At 35.7% G+C, this 18442-nt stretch overlaps 1 long non-coding RNA gene across 1 annotated transcript in view; it reads right to left on the bottom strand.

Annotated features, from left to right (window-relative positions):
- Positions 1 to 17994, bottom strand: part of LOC130708281 (uncharacterized) — a 149752-nt gene extending 131758 nt beyond the window's left edge. The window contains exon 1 of the long non-coding RNA XR_009008464.1: positions 17917 to 17994. This is a non-coding gene — a long non-coding RNA (uncharacterized LOC130708281). The remainder of the gene's footprint in view (positions 1 to 17916) is intronic.
- Positions 17995 to 18442: the final 448 nt, after the last annotated feature.

Genomic DNA, 18442 nt, shown 5'->3' with positions numbered 1-18442 from the left:
CCTGCCTGTCCTGCTCTCCTTCTCCAGCTTAACTGAGGTCTTGACAGTTCAATATCTTTTAAATAAATGGAATCAATAATTAATAACCTTCACAAAAGAAAACACTAGGCCCAGATGATGTCACTGGTGAATCTACTGCACATTTGTGAAAGAAATAACACAACTTCTCCACAGTCTCCAGAAATAGATGCAGAGGAAACACTTCTTAATTCATTTATGAAAGGAAAATCACAGACCAATGCCACTCATGAACTTAGACATGAAAAGCCTCAATAAAATAATAGCAACTTGAATTAAACAATAAACACAAACAAAATTATACCCCATGAAGAAACAGAATTCATTTCAGGAATGCAGGTGTCTTCAATTGGAGTCTCTTTGTCTGGGGTCTTTGGCTGAGGTCTCTACCCAGACCTCCTTATTAGGGGGAAGTCAACATTTAAAATTAATAATGTAGCTCACCTTAACAATGGGCTAATAAAGAAAATCATATGATCATATCAATTGACACACAAAAAAGTATTTGACAAAATCCAACACCAATTCATTAAAAGGATCTTGGAAACCTAGGATAGAGAACTTCTTTGACTTAGTAAAGAATATTTAAATAAAACCTCCAGCTAACTACATACATAATGATGGAAAGACTGAACACTTTCCCACTTAGACTGGGAAGAAGACAGGATGTCCTTTCTTGTCACTCTTATCTGTCAACATAGTACTGAAAGTTCTACCTAGTGCAATAAGACAAAAAATATATACATACAGCTTATAAAGAAAGAAAGGTATATATGTATATAGCAGGTGCCATGTTGTCTATGTAGAAAACCCCAAAGAATCTATAAGAAAAGCTCTGTAACTAATAAGTGAGCATAACAAGGTTGTAGGATACATGACCAGTATGCAAAAGTTGATTGTCTTCCTGTATATCACCAATGAACAACTGGAATTTGAAATTGCAAAAACAATACCATTTGCACGAAGAAGTGAAATATTAATATTTATGTATAAACCTGACAGAACCTATGTAGGATTGATATGTGGAAAGCTATAAAAATCTGCTAAGAAAAATCAAATAAATGAAGAGATATTGGAATACTTAATGCTGTAACGATGCCAATTGTTCCCAGCTTGATTTATAGATTAAACGCAATTCCAATCGCTATATCAGCAAACTATTGTGCAGATCTTAACAAAATGATTAAAAATTTTATATGGTAAGGAAAAGATCTAGAATAGTGAACCTAATACTAAAGAAGAAAAACTAAGTTGGAGGACTCATCCTACCCAATTTCAAGACTAAACATAAAATTACAATGATAGAGACAACATGGAACGAACAAAAGAACAGACACATAGATCTAAGGAACAGACTAGAAAGCCCAGAAATGGACCACAGGGCTATAGTTATCTGAGTTTAGAAAAATGTGCAAAGACAATTCAATAGAGAAAGAATAGCTTTTCAACAAATGGTGCTTGGAAAATTGGATGTACATAAGCAAAAAACTTGACATCAACAAAGCCTTACAATTTACAGAAAAATTGATTGAAATTATAGTTCCAAATGCAAGATGCACAACTCTAAATTTTATACAATAAAACAGAGGAGAAAATCTATGTGACCTTTGTTTTGGTGATGAGTTTTCAGATACAACACTAGCAGCGCAGCACTGCCCATGAAAGAAGTGATTTATAAATTGAACTTCTTTAAAATTAAAATTGTCTGTTCTCTCTATATAGAAGATTCTGTTAAGAGAATGAAAAGACAAGCCAGTATGAACTCACATGTTATACTTTGGTTTATGATGCAATTCATTATCATCATCATTATTATTCTTACTATTGCTACTATTATTACTATTATTATTTTGCTCAAATTGTCCCGTAGTTGGCATTGGGTGCTCTTTCAGTCGACTCTCGTGTCCTTTTGAGATACCCTTATTATTTAATTTGTTTAGTACTTCCTCACTTTCTGACAATACAAGTTGCTCCAAGCTCATGTTGTATATTTCTTGCCCCAGTCCTATAATCAGCCATTTTTCCAAGGAAAATTGGACCTTTTATTGGAGAATGGTATTAGAAGCCAAGATCTGGGTGTTAGATGTGTTCCTTGCTACTGAGGTGTTATTGCTTCTAGGCCCTCTCAGCTGATTGAGTAATGATGTATGTGTATATACTAACCTTTGTATATACGCATAGTAAATATTTCTATATGAAACTATCCGTACCCTTATTCAGCTAAACTTGAATCCACAGTGATTTCTCTAACTCTTATCAATTACCACACAGATCTAGGGGGATCTAGCCTAATCCTCTTGCTTTCTTTGAACTACCACTACAACAGTCAGAAATCTTGCCCCCACCATCTTCTTTCCATTACAGTGGAATATGCATAATATGCATAATAGCGTATTATAGGGGAAATTCATATATAGTTCATATAGGGAATTTTTAAAAATAGGGTATTTGGGGAAGGTTCATACAGGGAAAACTTGGTGTATGATATGTGGAAATTCTTTTCCTGGTCTCCCAAACTTTTCTGTAAATCTAAAACTATTGCAGAATAAAAAAGATTATAAAAAAGAATGGGTATTATTATATACTTGGCTTTCTACATTTATTCTTAACAATTTGAACATATTCCAAGGTTATTAAATATTCTTAGAAAAGGTATTATTAGGTGGAAGTATAACATTCTTTTTGAAAACTATAATATAATTTCTTAATGTGATTTTCATGCTTTTAAATATTTAATTGTTTTAAATTTTGTGGAATTATATGAAACAATCTAATGAATATTTGTAAATATATACCTTTGAGCATAATTTATATTATACCATTTCACTAACTTTCTGGAAGTAGGAATAACTGAAGAAGATATGTGAACATTGTATATATACACATTTTTTAACATATGTATTATTTTTTAAAGAGAGTTTGTGTTTATTCCAACTTTATCTGAGGTTAATGTGAATTTCTGCCTAATTTGCCCTGGAAAATACTATTTATCATCCTTATTAAGTGTTTGCATACTTTGTAGCTTATGTAATTTAATTTTCAATGTTTGGTTGTAACAATGAAGTTGATCACTTTTTCTATATTCATCAGCCATTTCTAGTCCTATTACTGTTTACTGCATCTTTTAAATCTTTATCAGTTTCTCACTCTGTTGTTACTTAATGAAAATTGCTCTATTGCTTCTTTATAAGTTTTTGCAGAGCTTTTATTTTATTAGTGCAGTTTTAATTTTCTCAGAGAACTTTCATTTAAGTAAGATTTTCACATTGGTTAATAGAATTAAGCACAATCTCTTACAAACAAAGGAAAAGGTAGAGTAATCTAATAAAAATTGGTGTCAAATTATTGAGGTTTATTTAATTACACTCTATTCAGAAGCATAATGCTTTATATTTAACCAATTTTAAACTTTACAAAGGGTTTTTAAATCCATTGCATTTTACAGAATTGCATAATGTCAAGTTAGATCTCATTCCCAAACTAAACTTTGTCAATAACTAACAACCTGTGTATTTCCATTGGGAGTCTGCTTTCTCTTTTTAAAAAGATAGTGTGTATTTAACAGTACCTACCCCATAGGCTTACTGGAAAGATCAAATTAAAAAACAAACAAACAAATAAGCACCTTTTTCATATAGTAAGCACTCAATAAATGCTATTAGTGATACTGCAGCTCATGATAATATGATGACCACGATAGAATGTCTAACGTCCTTGCACAAGAATGCTTACAATGTGACTGTAATGTACGTAAGACAGTCATTTTATTATTAATACACAAAACTAAAACTTGTAGTGCTTGGGTGACTGTCCATCTCCTAGCTTGTAAGTATCAGAATGCTGAGGAGACACTAGTTTTCTAATCTCTGTTTTGTGCCCTTTGCCTCCACCACAGTCCCAGATAATACACCTCTGAGCCAGTGCTATCTTTGAAGATAAGCTGCACATGGAGTATTCATATGATCATAGCTTCTTATTCTGTTGCTGCTTAAATAATCAGACCCCCAAAATGTAAAATTCTTCATTTAGAGGTCTGTACTATGTGATTTCTAACCTATTTAACATTTTCAGCAGTTACCTCATTGATAACATGACAGGTTCCTGTCAAATCTGCAGAAGATTCTTACCTCTGAGAGATGGCTATCAATTTGGTGAGTGACAGAATCAAGATACAATGCATTTTTTAGGAGATGGAAAACAAATATCAATTGCTACAGAACAATATAAGCAATGTAACAACATATATATTCTGCAAAATAATATTGTATTTGTAAATATATAAGAGCAGAGTAAAGTAAGATTAGTCATAAGAATTGGATATGGGAACAACAACAAGAAAACTTGTATACTGACTATCATTGCTTTAAGTAACGTGACAATATGAGGTGCTGCTAAAACATAAAACCAAGGTAATGTTACTGGTTAGAATTTTTAAAATTGTGTAAAAAATCTGTATTAAGGAATTTGGTATGATTGAAGGTGATAATAGCACTTGTAAGATACATTACTGTTAGGTAAGATGTGATAGTGAAAAATTGATAAAATGGAGTGAGCTTGGAATACTCTATGATCTCAAAACCTCGATATATAAACTTAATAAAATAAACTAGGTCTTTTTGATATACAAAGAATAGACCTGCAGTATGTTCTAAATATTTTAAGGTTTACATATATGGTGATGTTGCAATCATTGCCCTTTAAAGTGATTACAGGTGGGAAAGTTAAATGTCCAGAAACAAGGTCACTACAGCGTTGTAACCAGGAACACAGACACTGGACCCCACAGCATAGGTTTGAATCTGGTCCTTCTGTTTACTATGTTACCAGTTTCGTTGGGCTCTTAGCACCTGGAGGCCATCTGAATTAAACATACAAAAAGCTCATTACATTTTTGAAAGGACTATATTTTCTAACTACCTGAAAGAAAATAGAAAACTATTGAAGACCTAAAACAAAATTTGTATCCCCAAGTGTCTAGGTCCATACTGTGGGCTAAAAATTTCTTCAGAACCCACAAAATACACATTTCACAAATCCCTTCAGGTAGAGCAAAGAGCATATAAAAAAGGAACAACTTGCAGGAGGGCAGAGTCAGGGCCTTCCAGGAACAAGGGAGCTACATCCTGGGGGAGGCCTCCATCCCCACTTAATTGCCCAAAGACATCTCAGAATTACTATAGACCAAGTGCTTAATTTCCTCTTCACTTATCTGAATACAGGAATCTATTGTAATCATATAATCCCCATTCCACCTATGGAATTTGAATGTATGAGGAAAAAGCGAGCTCATCCTTTTATTGCATAGGTTTCTAGATCAAGGGGAACCACTTGGGTCTGATAAAGACATAACTGAGCATCCTTCAGAGCTCCTGAAATTAAAATTGGATACCATGATGTTTTTACTGGACTGAGCTTTTGGGTTGTCTCCTTTGGGGATCGGGGGAGTATATATTGCCTATGGGGAGAACTGAATATTTATTGATAAAAGGTAGATTGTCGTAACTATACTTCAACTAAAAAAAAAAAAAAAAAAAACTCCAACATGGAAAATATCTGAAAGAAAAAAAAAAAGGTAGATTGTCTGTGGAAATAATGCATTCATCAGATCAGATATTTTTAACTCTGCCTTATGGGTACATGGATGAACTTCCTAGCTTCCTTAACCCTGAGTGGTACCCAAGATATGATATGTGTATTAAGATATGAATATTACTTCTGGGTGAGAATATTTAATTGCTGGCTTGAGATCCTTCAGAGATCTCAGTTGCTCTGGCATGGCAACCAGCAACATTCAAGGTGAAGACTGCTTCATCACCCTAAAGAAATTCAGTGAGCACAGACACCTCCCAACTGGTGGCAGACAGGTAGTGTGTGCAGAAAGGAGTCTTTGCTGTTTTAAGCCACTCATTGAGATGCTGGCATTCCTATATGTCAGATCATAATCCAGCCTGTGCTGACTGATACCGGCAAAATAATAGAGAAGATGATAGAGAGATAGATAAATAGAAAGATAGATCAGTAGGTAGTAAATAGATCTGATATAGGTATACCTAGATGTGTATATTTATATATCTATATATCTATATATATACATCACATGTATAGATATATATTTAGTTTGATATGAATCTATTTATCTATGTGTTTATGCAAGTATGTGTATAGATATAGTATAGATATAGTAAATATATATATATCTATAATATATAAATATATATTATAGATATATATATGTAAGATGGAGAAATTCTAGTATATTTATAGCTAGTCTGAGTTATTTATTAGAGAGAAAAAATAGAACTCTGCTGGAGAAAGACTATAAAACTGGTAGAATTGTGCCTTGCAGAGGAGGGAGGGAAAGGAATCTAAAGTATGCGTGTGGACACCAGCTTTTATAGAAGACTGGGCAGCTTATTCACAAAAACAGAACAAAACCGGAAGGGCAGAGAAAAGTGGTGCATTATCGACCAGTCAACAATTGCAGATAAGACAGGAGGGCCTTGATAAGAACAGTAAATATAGAGCAAAAATAGTCCAAGTAAAAACCGTGTTGGGTAAATTTCAGAAGTTTGTAAAAACGATTTCTATATAGATACTGAAATACTTGAAGGTGTCTCTGAATTTCTAGTACAGGTGACTGAAATTTGTAACATTACTGATTTAGGCTGAACGCAAAGGAAAGACAGGTCCCCTTAGGAGAGAGGCAGGACTAAACGTGTATGTGGAAATCAAACCCTAGTGTGAAGAATGCTGGCTGAGCAAAACAAAATAATCAGGTTTTACTGAAGGTAAACTAAAATTAACACTATTCATTAGCATCAAGCAAATAACAATAAATTTCCATAATAATCTCCATGAAATGAATACATTTTATTTCTATAGGTTTTACTTCTTTAAACTTATGATCATTGTACAGACAAACCAATGAATAGATTAATCTAAATATGTAAATTATTCCCAAGGCTCGTTTTACTTAATTCACCTTTTTTTCCCTAATACTCAGAACAAGCACAGAAGAGAAGGATTATGTTTCTCATTTTAAAGAAAAATAAAAGGAGATGGAGGTGAGGTGTTTTGCTCACTTCACACAGTTAATAAAAAGCAGAGGTGAATTTCAAGCCTTGATCTGAATAATTCTGGATCTCATGGTTGTTAACAGGACATTATGCTACCAAATGTCTTACAATACTTTTTTCTTTTTTTAATCATTAAGCAAAGGCTCCCTTGTACAAATTTTAGCCGTCTCTTCCATCTTGATCATCAGTTACAAGTATCTGCAAGGTTCTGTATCACTGCAAAGTGGCACATGCCTTACTGGTTAAGATAGTCTCCATCTAACCCCTCCAAGAGGAATACTTCACATCATGTGACAAGGCAGCTACTTTCTTCATAGTATCTTCAGTCTTAGCCCTGCAGTCCTGTTGGAAGCAGCTGTCTATATAGATATTAGAGCTAACACTGTGTAGTGAACAGATTTGATTATGTTCATGAAGCTATCTTGTTCAAATGTCATAATAAATAATGACTGTATAATGTTCAGATAATGGGTTTTTAAGACGTAATATACCTGACCATTTGTGGTCTGGATCTTTATGCCTTAATATAACCATAATTGGCTGTTTTAAAAATGGAATTCTTTTAATCTCATCGTAACCACTAACACACATGCATTTTACATTGTAAAGTGTGAAGAACCTTTTACCATAAATCTCATTTGAGAATTGGGAACCCACAACAAACACCTGAAAAGATTTATATAGATAAGCTGCATTCCTATTTCCAGAAGAAGAACACATTTTTAATTATACCACGCAGAAATATATGCCTTTAAATTGCAACTGTATGTGGACTCGTAGACAAAGTAACAGATATAAAAAGAGTTTTATTTTTTTTAAGAGTTTTCTTTTTGATCTACAAAACTACAAAAAATATATTTTTGAATTCAGTCAAGTAAATCATAAATTAAAAGGGAAACACAAAGAAAAAGGAGCTACTTGAGTGGACAGGTCAACGATGGAAACTTTCGATAGAGGACTTTCAAGATGGCAGAGGACTAAGACGTGGAGATCACCTTCCTCCCCACAGATACATTAGAAACAATCTACACGTGGAACTGCTCCTACAGAACACCTACTGAACATTGGCAGAAGACGTCAGACCTCCCAAAAGGCAAGAAAATCCCCACGTAGCTGGGGAGGGCAAAAGAAAAAAGAAATAACAGAGACAAAAGAATAGGGACGGGCCCTGCACCAGTGGGAGGGAGCCGTGAAGGAGGAAAGGTGTCCACACACTAGGAGCCCCTTCGCGGGCGGAGACTGCAGGGGGCGGAGGGGGGAGCTTCGGAGCCGCGGAGGAGAGCGCGGCCACAGGGGTGCGGAGGGCAAAGCGGAGAGATTCCCGCACAGAGGCTCGGCGCGGAGCAGCACTCACCAGCCCGAGAGGCTTGTCTGCTCAGCCGCCGGGGCGGGCGGGGCTGGGAGCTGAGGCTCCGGCTGCAGTCGGATCGCAGGGAGAGGACTGGGGTTGGCGGCGTGAACACAGCCTGAAGGGGTTAGTGCGCCACGGCTAGCCGGGAGGGAGTCCGGGAAAAGGTCTGTAGCTGCCGAAGAGACAATAGACTGTTTCTTACCTCTTTGTTTCCTGGTGTGCGAGGAGAGGGGATTCAGAGCGCCGCCTAAACGAGCTCCAGAGATGGGAGCGAGCCGCGGCTGTCAGCACGGACCCCAGAGACGGGCCTGAGACGCTAAGGCTGCTGCTGCCGCCACCAAGAAGCCTGTGTGCGAGCACAGGTCACTCTCCACACCGCCCCTCCCGGGAGCCTGTGAGCCCGCCACGGCCAGGCTCCCGTGATCCGGGGACAACTTCCCCGGGAGAACGCACGGCACGCCTCGGGCTGCTGCAACGTCACGACGCCTCTGATGCCGCAGGCTCGCCCCGCCTCCTCCGTACCGCTCCCTCCCCCCGCCTGAGTGAGCCAGAGCCCCCGAAGCAGCGGCTCCTTTAACCCCGTCCTGTCTAGGCGGGGAACAGACGCCCTCAGGCGACTTACACGCAGAGGCGGGTACAAATCCAAAGCTGAACCCCATGAGCTGTGCGAACAAAGAAGAGAAAGGGAAATCTCTCCCAGCAGCCTCAGGAGCAGCAGATTAAATCTCCACAAACAATTTGATGTACCTGCATCTGTGGAATACCTGAACAGACAACGAATGATCCCAAAATCGAGGTGGTGGGCTTTGGGAAAAACTGTAGACTTGGGGTTTACTTTCTACATCTAATTTGTTCCTGGCTTTAAGTTTATCTCAGTTTAGTATTCAGACCTTATTATCACTGGTACATTTGTTTATTGATTTGGTTGTTCTCTTCTTTCATATATATATATATATATATATATATATATATATATATCCTTTTTATCTTCTTTTTATGAGTGTGTATGTGTATGCTTCTTTGTGTTATTTTGTCTGTATAACTTTGCTATTACCATTTGTCCTAGGGTTGTGTCTTTTTTTTTTTTTTGTATAGTTTTAAGCACTTGTTATCATTGGTGGATTTGTTTATTGGTTGGTTGCTCTCTTCTTTCTTCTTATATTTTTATTACTTTTTTATTTTTACTAATTTATTTTTTATTTTAATAACTTTATTTTATTTTATTGTATTTATTTTCTTTCTTTCTTTTTTTTCTCCCTTTTCTTCCAGGCGTGTGGCTGACAGGGTCTTGATGCTCCAGCCAGGTATCAGGCCTGTGCCTCTGATTTGAGAGAACCAAGTTCAGGACACTGGAACACCAGAGACCTCCCAGCCGCACGTAATATCAAACAGTGAAAAATCTCCCAGATATCTCCACCTCAACACTAAGATGCAGCTCCACTCAATGACCAGTAAGCTACAGTGCTGGACACCCCATACCAAATAAAGAGCAAGACAGGAACACAACCCCACCCATTAGCAGAGAGGCTGCCTAAAATCATCATAAGGTCACAGACACCCCAAAACACACCACCGGACATGGTCCTGCCCATCAGAAAGACAAGATCCAGCTTTAACCACCAGAACACAGGCACCAGTGTCCTCCACAAGGAATCCTACACAACCCACTGAACCAAACTTACCCACTGGGGGCAGACACCAAAAACAATGGGAATTACTAACCAGCAGCCTGTGAAAAGGAAACCCCCAAATGCAGTAAGTTAAGCAAAATGAGAAGACAGGGAAATACACAGCAGATGAAAGAGCAAGGTAAAAACCCACCATACCAAACAAATGAAGAGGAAATAGGCAGTCTACCTGAAAAAGAATTCAGAGTTATGATAGTAAAGAGGATCCAATATCTTGGAAATAGAATGGAGAAGATACAAGACACGTTTTACCAAGGACCTAGAAGAACTAAAGAGCAAACAAACAATGATGAACAACACAATGAATGAAATTAGATATTCTCTAGAAGGAATCAGTAGCAGAATAACTGAGGCAGAAGAACGGATAAGTGACCTGGAAGATAAAATAGTAGAAATAACTACCACAGAGCAGAATAAAGAAAAAAGAATGAAAAGAATTGAGGACAGTCTCAGAGACTTCTGGGACAACATTAAATGCACATTTGAACTATAGGGGTCCCAGAAAAAGAGAAAAAGAAAGGGACAGAAAATATTTGAAGAAATTAGAGTTGAAAACTTCCCTAATATGGGAAAGGAAAGAGTCAATCAAGTCCAGGAAGCACAGAGAGTCCCATACAAGATAAATCTAAGGAGAAACACACCAAGACACATATGAATCAAATTATCAAAAATTAAATACAAAGAAAAAATATTAAAAGCAGCAAGGGAAAAACAACAAATAATATACAAGGGAATCCCCATGAGGTTAACAGCTGATTTCACAGCAGAAATTTTGCAAGCCAGAGGGTGTGACAGGACATATTTAAGTGATGAAAGGGAAAAACATACAGCCAAGATTACCCAGCAAGGATCTCATTGATTCGAGGGAGAAATTAAAATTTTATAGACAAGCAAAAGCTAAGAGAATTCAGCACCACCAAACCAGCTTTACAACAAATGCCAAAGGAACTTCTCTAGGCAGGAAACACAAGAGAAGGAAAAGACTTACAATAACAAACCCAAAGAATAAGAAAATGGTAATAGGAACATACATATCAAAAACTACCTTACGTGTAAATGGATTAAATGCTCCTACAAAAAGACACAAACTGTCTGAATGGATACAAAAACAAGACCATATATATGCTGTCTACAAGAGACCCACTTCAGACCTAGGGACACATACATAATGAAAGTGAGGGGATGGAAAAAGATATTCCATGCAAATGGAAATCAAAAGAAAGCTGGAGTAGCAATTCTCATATCAGACAAAATAGACTTTAAAATAAAGACTATTACAAGAGATAAAGAAGGACACTACATAATGACCAAGGGATCAATCCAAGAAGAAGATATAACAATTGTAAATATTTATGCACCCAACATAGAAGCACCTCAATACATAAGGCAAATGCTAACAGCCATAAAAGGGGAAATTGACAGTAACACAATCATAGTAGGGGACTTTAACACCGCAGTTTCACCAATGGACACATCATCCAAAATGAAAATAAATATGGAAACACAAGCTTTACATGATACATTAAACAAGATGGACTTAATTGATATTTATAGAACATTCCATCCAAAAACAACAGAATACACTTTCTTCTCAAGTCCTCATGGAACATTCTCCAGGATAGACCATATCTTGGCTCTCAAATCAAGACTTGGTAAATTTAAGAAAATTGGCATCATATCAAGTACCTTTTCTGACCACAATGCTATGATACTACATATCAGCTACAGGAAAAACTCTGTAAAAAACTAGAAACACATGGAGGCTAAACAATACACTACTAAATAACCAAGATATCACTGAAGAAATCAAAGAGGAAATCAAAAAATATATAGGAACAATGATGATGAAAACACGGCGACCCAAAACCTATGGGATGCAGCAGTTCTAAGTGGGAAGTTTTTAGCAATATAATCCTACATCAAGAAACAAGAAACATCTCAAATAAGTAACCTAACATTACACCTAAAGCAGTTAGAGAAAGAAGAACAAAAGCACCCCAAAGTTAGCAGAAGGAAAGAAATCATAAATATCAGATCAGAAATAAATGAAAAAGAAATGAAGGAAACGAGAGCAAAGATCAATAAAACTAAAAGCTGGTTCTTTGAGAAGATAAACAAAATTGATAAACCATTAGCCAGACTCATCAAGAAAAAAGGGAGAAGACTCAAATCAACAGAATTAGAAACGAAAATAGAGAAGTAACAACTGACACTGAAGAAATACAAAGGATCATGAGAGATTACTACAATCAACCATATGCCAATAAAATGGACAACCTGGAAGAAATGGACAAATTCTTAGAAAAGCACAACCTTCTGAGACTGAACCAGGAAGAAATAGAAAATATACACAGACAAATCACAAGCACTGAAATTGAAACTGTGATTAAAAGTCTTCCAACAAACAAAAGCCTAGGACCAGATAGCTTCACAGGTGAATTCTATCAAACATTTAGAGAAGAGCTAACACCTATCCTTATCAAATTCTTCCAAAATACAGTAGAGGGAGGAACACTCCCAAAATCATTCTACAAGGCCACCATCACCCTAATACCAAAACCAGACAAAGATGTCACAAAAAAGAAAACTACAGGTCAATATCACTGATGAACATAGATGCAAAAATCCTCAACAAAATACTAGCAAACAGAATCCAACAACACATTAAAAGGATCATACACCATGATCAAGTGGGGTTTATCCCAGGAATACAAGGATTCTTCAATATACACAAAACAATAAATGGGATAAACCATATTAACAAATTGAAGGAGAAAAACCATATGATCATCTCAATAGATGCAGAAAAAGCTTTTCACAAAATTCAACACCGATTTATGATAAGAACCCTCCAGAAAGTAGGCATAGAGGGAACTTACCTCAACATAATAAAGTCCATATATGACAAACCTACAGCCAACATTTTTCTCAGTCGTGAAAAACTGAAACCATTTTCACTAAGATCAGGAAAAAGACAAGGTTGCCCACTCTCACCACTATTATTCAACATAGTTTTGGAAGTTTTAGCCACAACAATCAGAGAAGAAAAAGAAATAGAAGGAAACCAAATTGGAAAAGAAGAAGTAAAACTGTCACTGTTTGCAGATGACATGATACTATACATAGAGAATCCTAAAGATGCTACCAAAAAAAACTAGTAGTGCTAATCAATGAATTTGGTAAAGTAGCAGGATACAAAATTAATGCACAGAAATCTCTTGCATTCCTATACACTAAGGATGAATAATCTGAAAGAGAAATTAAGGAAACACTCTCATTTACCATTGCAACAAAAAGAATAAAATACCTAGGGATAAATTTACCTAAGGAGGCAAAAGACCTGTATGCAGAAAACTATAAGACACTGATGAAAGAAATTAAAGATGATACAAATAGATGGAGAGATATACCATGTTCTTGGACTGGAAGAATCAACATTGTGAAAATGACTCTACTACCCAAAGCAATCTACAGATTCAACGCAATCCTTATCAAACTACCAATGGAGTTTTTCACAGAACTAGAACAAAAAATTTCACAATTTGGATGGAAACACAAAAGACTCTAAATAGCCAAAGCAGTCTTGAGGAAGAAAAACGGAGCTGGAGCAATCAGGCTCTCTGAGTTCAGACTATACTACAAAGCTAAAGTAATCAAGACAGTATGGTACTGGCACAAAAACAGAAATATTGATCAATGGAACAAGATATACAGCCCAGAGATAAACCCACTCACATATGGTCACCTTATCTTTAATAAAGGAAGCAAGAATACACAGTGGAGAAAAGAGAGCCTCTTTAATTAGTGGTTCTGGGAATAGTGCATGTAAAAGAATGAAATTAGAACACTCCTTAACACAATACACAAAACTAAACTCAAAATGGATTAAAGACCTAAATGTAAGGCCAGACACTATAAAACTCTTAGTGGAAAACATAGGCAGAACACTCTATGACATAAATCACAGCAAGATCGTGTTTGACCCACCTCCTAGAGAAATGGAAACAAAAATAAAAATGAACAAATGGGAACTAATGAAACTTAATAGGTTTTGCACAGCAAAGGAAACCATAAACAAGACGAAAAGACAACCCTCAGAATGGGAGAAAGTATTTGCAAACCAAGCAACTGACAAAGGATTAATCTCCAAAATATGCAAGCAGCTCATTCAGCTCAATATCAAAAAAGCAAACAGCCCAATCCAAAAATGAGCAAAAGACCTAAACAGACATTTCTCCAAAGAAGATATACAGATTGCCAGTAAACACATGAAAGGTTGTTCAACATTACTAATCATTAGAGAAAGGCAAATCAAAACTACAGTGAAGTGTCACCTCACACTGGTCAGAATGGCCATCATCAAAAAATCTACAAACAACAAATATATGTAAATAGCTATATGTAAATTTCCATTTTGCAACTTCTTATTTAAATGATAAAATAATTTTAGTAATATTTCATTCAAAATTTATCTTTGTAAATAATATTCTAAGTATACTATTATCTTCTAATCATCTTCATGAAACTCCCCATCACATTTCAAATTTGCTGTGCTAATTTTAATAAAGACCTGGGAAATTTTGATTCACATCACAAATGAAGATGGAACAATATAGGGTGGTCATTACTGAAAGACTGTTAAACTGTTTCCATGTCAAACAATTTTATTTATACCTCTGATTGTTTCAGTAGTCTTGATGCAGGTTGTTATCCACTAACACCGTCAAATCTGTTCTACTGTACTTATGAATATCTAGAGTTAGCCTGATTTGATAAAGTGTGTCATTGTTATTCATGGAGGTTTATGGTGTATTAATGAACTTGTTTTACTTTTTGAAGTGTAAAATACAACCAGATAAATACTAGAACCACCTTCTGTAAATATGCAGTTCAACAAATAACCACAAAGGAAATATCTGGGTTGACCACCACCCAGATCAAGAAATAAAATAGTACCATCACCTAGAAGACTCTTATTTGTCCATTTCTTAACATAATCTCCTAATCCCTTGCCAAATATTAACCCTATTTTTATCTCTCAAAGTAGAGTTTTGTTTTTCCTGTTTTTATATAAATCGTCATGCCTTAATATTATTTTTTTAAATGTATTTATTCACCAGTATATCCTTGAGGACTATCTTCTTTGACTCAGCATTACAATTGTGATCCATCCATGTTTAAGCATGTAGCTGTACTACATTCATATTTGTTGTTGTATGATATTCAGTGGTATGATATATTGCATTACTAACAATTCTTTTCCTAGAAATGTGATTTGTTTTTGATTTTGTTTATTATGAAAAATAATACCTGGAATATTTTGTTTATGCTTGGTGTACATAAACATGCATTTGTTTTGGGCATAATCCTGGAATTAGAATTGATGGATCAAGGGTATGTGTCCCTTCAAATCTAATATATACCTGAATTTCAAAGCAATTGTACCATTTTATATTCCCACTAGCAGTGTAGGAACGTTTAGTTACTCCACATATTCTCCATTACTTGCTATTTTCAAAATGTTTGATCTTCACCCTTCTGATGAGCATGCAGTGGTATTTCATTATAGCTTTAAGTTGAAATTTCCTGACCACAAATGAAGTCAGTCAACTTTTTGTATTTTTATTGACCTCAGATATCACCTTGAATAAAAGCTCCTTTAAGATTTTTAAGGTTTCTTTTTCTTTTCTTCTTTTCTTCTTTCCTTCTTTCTTTCTTTCTTTTTCTTTCTCTCTCTCTTTCTTTCTTTCTTTCTTCCTTCCTTCCTTCCTTCCTTTCTTTCTTTTTCTTTTATCTTTCAACACATATTTATTTTATTTTTGACTTATTTAGAAAGGAGTTTTGAGACTTGTCCGCTCATAAGAAGCACTTATTCAAAACACTATGTAGAGCATTTCTTCATGTCAAATTCATGAAAACACTGAGAGATTCCTGTTTGATTATATGTCAATTTTCTTTTTTTAACCTAAAATTAGGCAGACTGCCATTCTTATACCTTTCCACATGGGTTAGGCTCTTCAAGTGTTAAGAGAAATCTTAAGTGGGACCTCCCTCCTCAGTCAAGCAATGTACATTATAGTAGTTGCAACATTACCCCCTGATAAGCTGTTAAGTCTTCAAAGGCAAAAGTAAGTACCTTCCCTTTTAGAACAGACCATTATTTGGTGATGCTATTGTCAGAATCAAAATAAATCTGTCAAAATGGAAGAAATCATACCTGCCACAAACCAGACTGAGGGCCTTATCTGAAATAAGTTGTAAAGCAGGCAGTGGGGAAGGGTTTGATTTCCCCATCAAAGAGGTGATACACTTTAAATCACAATTTATTCTTAGACAAAAGTCAGAATGCCATTCTAAGCAACACTAAAATCTTTTCTGTTATTTTGATGGAGAGCCCTATGCAGCTTATAAATCAGATATAAACTTGCTGTACTGAGGCAGGCCATGTACCCTTTCCATGTATCCAGTGTGCTATACAAGAAGAACACAATGCCATCAATCTCCACAATCTGCAGTGTGCAAAGGTAAGTTGCCAGTGCTTCATTCCCTCATTCAGATTTTTCATCTCAGATGCCAAGCCAGTAAAGTCTATAAAGAAAGCCTATTCAGAGTCTTTTGTTCCTATTCTTTGTCAGTTCTTTGTAACTTTTATTACAAGCTCACTGTCTTGCTCCTTGCTGCTTCTATAGCTATATTCATTACCTTTGCTTCCTAGCTACCAAGTGAGCTGCAAAAGTGCAGATGCAGGAAGAGCAAACAGAGATCTCAGTAGAATATCTGAGATGGAATAGCAGATACTTAACTGTAATGACCATAGGTCCCAGTTTGCTGGAGACAATTCTGATTTAGCCTGTGGTTCCAGTATCCCCTCTGGTTTACTCTCCTGGTCTCACCACTGTTCAGTCTGAAAAGTGAGGTGGTTTGAATCTGGGATTGCATTGTCTGCCTTGCCATAAACTATAATCTCTACTCTGACCCAGGGAGTAGATAGCATAGGGCAATTTCAGAGTATAATATCAAATTTAATCATTAGTTTATTAAATCATAATATGAATAACCATTTTTATGTAAAATGTGGATAATGGCTTTCAACTGAATCTCTTTTACTTTCAACAATTTCCTGTTTCAGTTGAGAGGAAACTGACACAGGAAGAAAGTTTTTCCTTGTGTTGTATGTGCTTCATTATCAGTAGGAAGAAAACCTATAAATTTCAGAGGAATCTATTACTATTAATTGTTTGGTTACTTAAATTTTTATATTAGCAGGCATGCTGAAAGATTAAAGTCATAATAATCTTGGATATCAAGTATATTTTAATTTGAGTTTTGAAATGTTGATATTGATAGTCACAGAAAAAGACCACTATTTTCTTAAAGATTCTTATTTCATTTGAAAAGTTAGTTATTATTATTATATTTCAAATGTATGTAATTCACATAATTAATTACATGTTATAGTGCCAAATAAAAACTAAACTATAGCCATCTATCTTTATATAAAAATAATGTTTAAAAATCCCACAAAATTAAACACTATAATTCCAGAAATTGGATAGTGTTTCTGTAGGTGTTTAATAAAATGTGTTATTTGACCATTAGGAAAACTATGATTATACAAGCTCAAAACATTTTAAATGAAAAACTGTACCTTGACCATTAACATTCAAAGATACTGAATTACCTATATCATTTAGTCATTTCTAAAATATGTTTAATATCTTTGGTCTTCTGTTGAATAATATATTTTCTTTTCCACTACGAAGTTTTAGTTTTCATTACTTACATGTCCAAGCCTGAGAAACCATGGTGTGCTGAAGATACAAGAGTACGAAGAACTGTTTACTACACACCATTCAGAGAGTTGGTGGAGTCACCAAGCTGGACTTGGCCAAATCTTGCCCTTAATTCAAACCATGCCACAGTCAGTGGCAGTGGCTTGTAACTTGGGTAAACATTAAACGTTGTGTAGACTGTTGCTCTTTGTTCATTACAGTCCCTCAAACTTTGGACTTTGGAAGTTCAAGGGAGCATGTTTCACATTCGTCACATACACACTAAATAACCAAAACTGTTCTGGCAGAAGTCAGGGTCATGAAAAACTACCCTCTGAATACATAACCTATTCTGATTCCCGAAACATATTTCCCAGGTTAAAAAAATGTTCCACTCATTTTTCTACCTGTGTCTGTAGATACAGACCACCTCTCTGTGTGGTTTTGGGGGGCAGGTACATGTTCTGTTTCTACGTATCTTATGACTTATGATATCACCTTCTGTGAGTCTTCTTGAAGCCCTTTCTCTTTTATACC

The sequence above is a fragment of the Balaenoptera acutorostrata genome, chromosome 5, assembly GCF_949987535.1.
Source record: "Balaenoptera acutorostrata chromosome 5, mBalAcu1.1, whole genome shotgun sequence".
In the NCBI taxonomy this organism is placed as follows: Eukaryota; Metazoa; Chordata; class Mammalia; order Artiodactyla; family Balaenopteridae; genus Balaenoptera; species Balaenoptera acutorostrata.
This window is presented reverse-complemented; position numbering and strand designations above follow the sequence as displayed.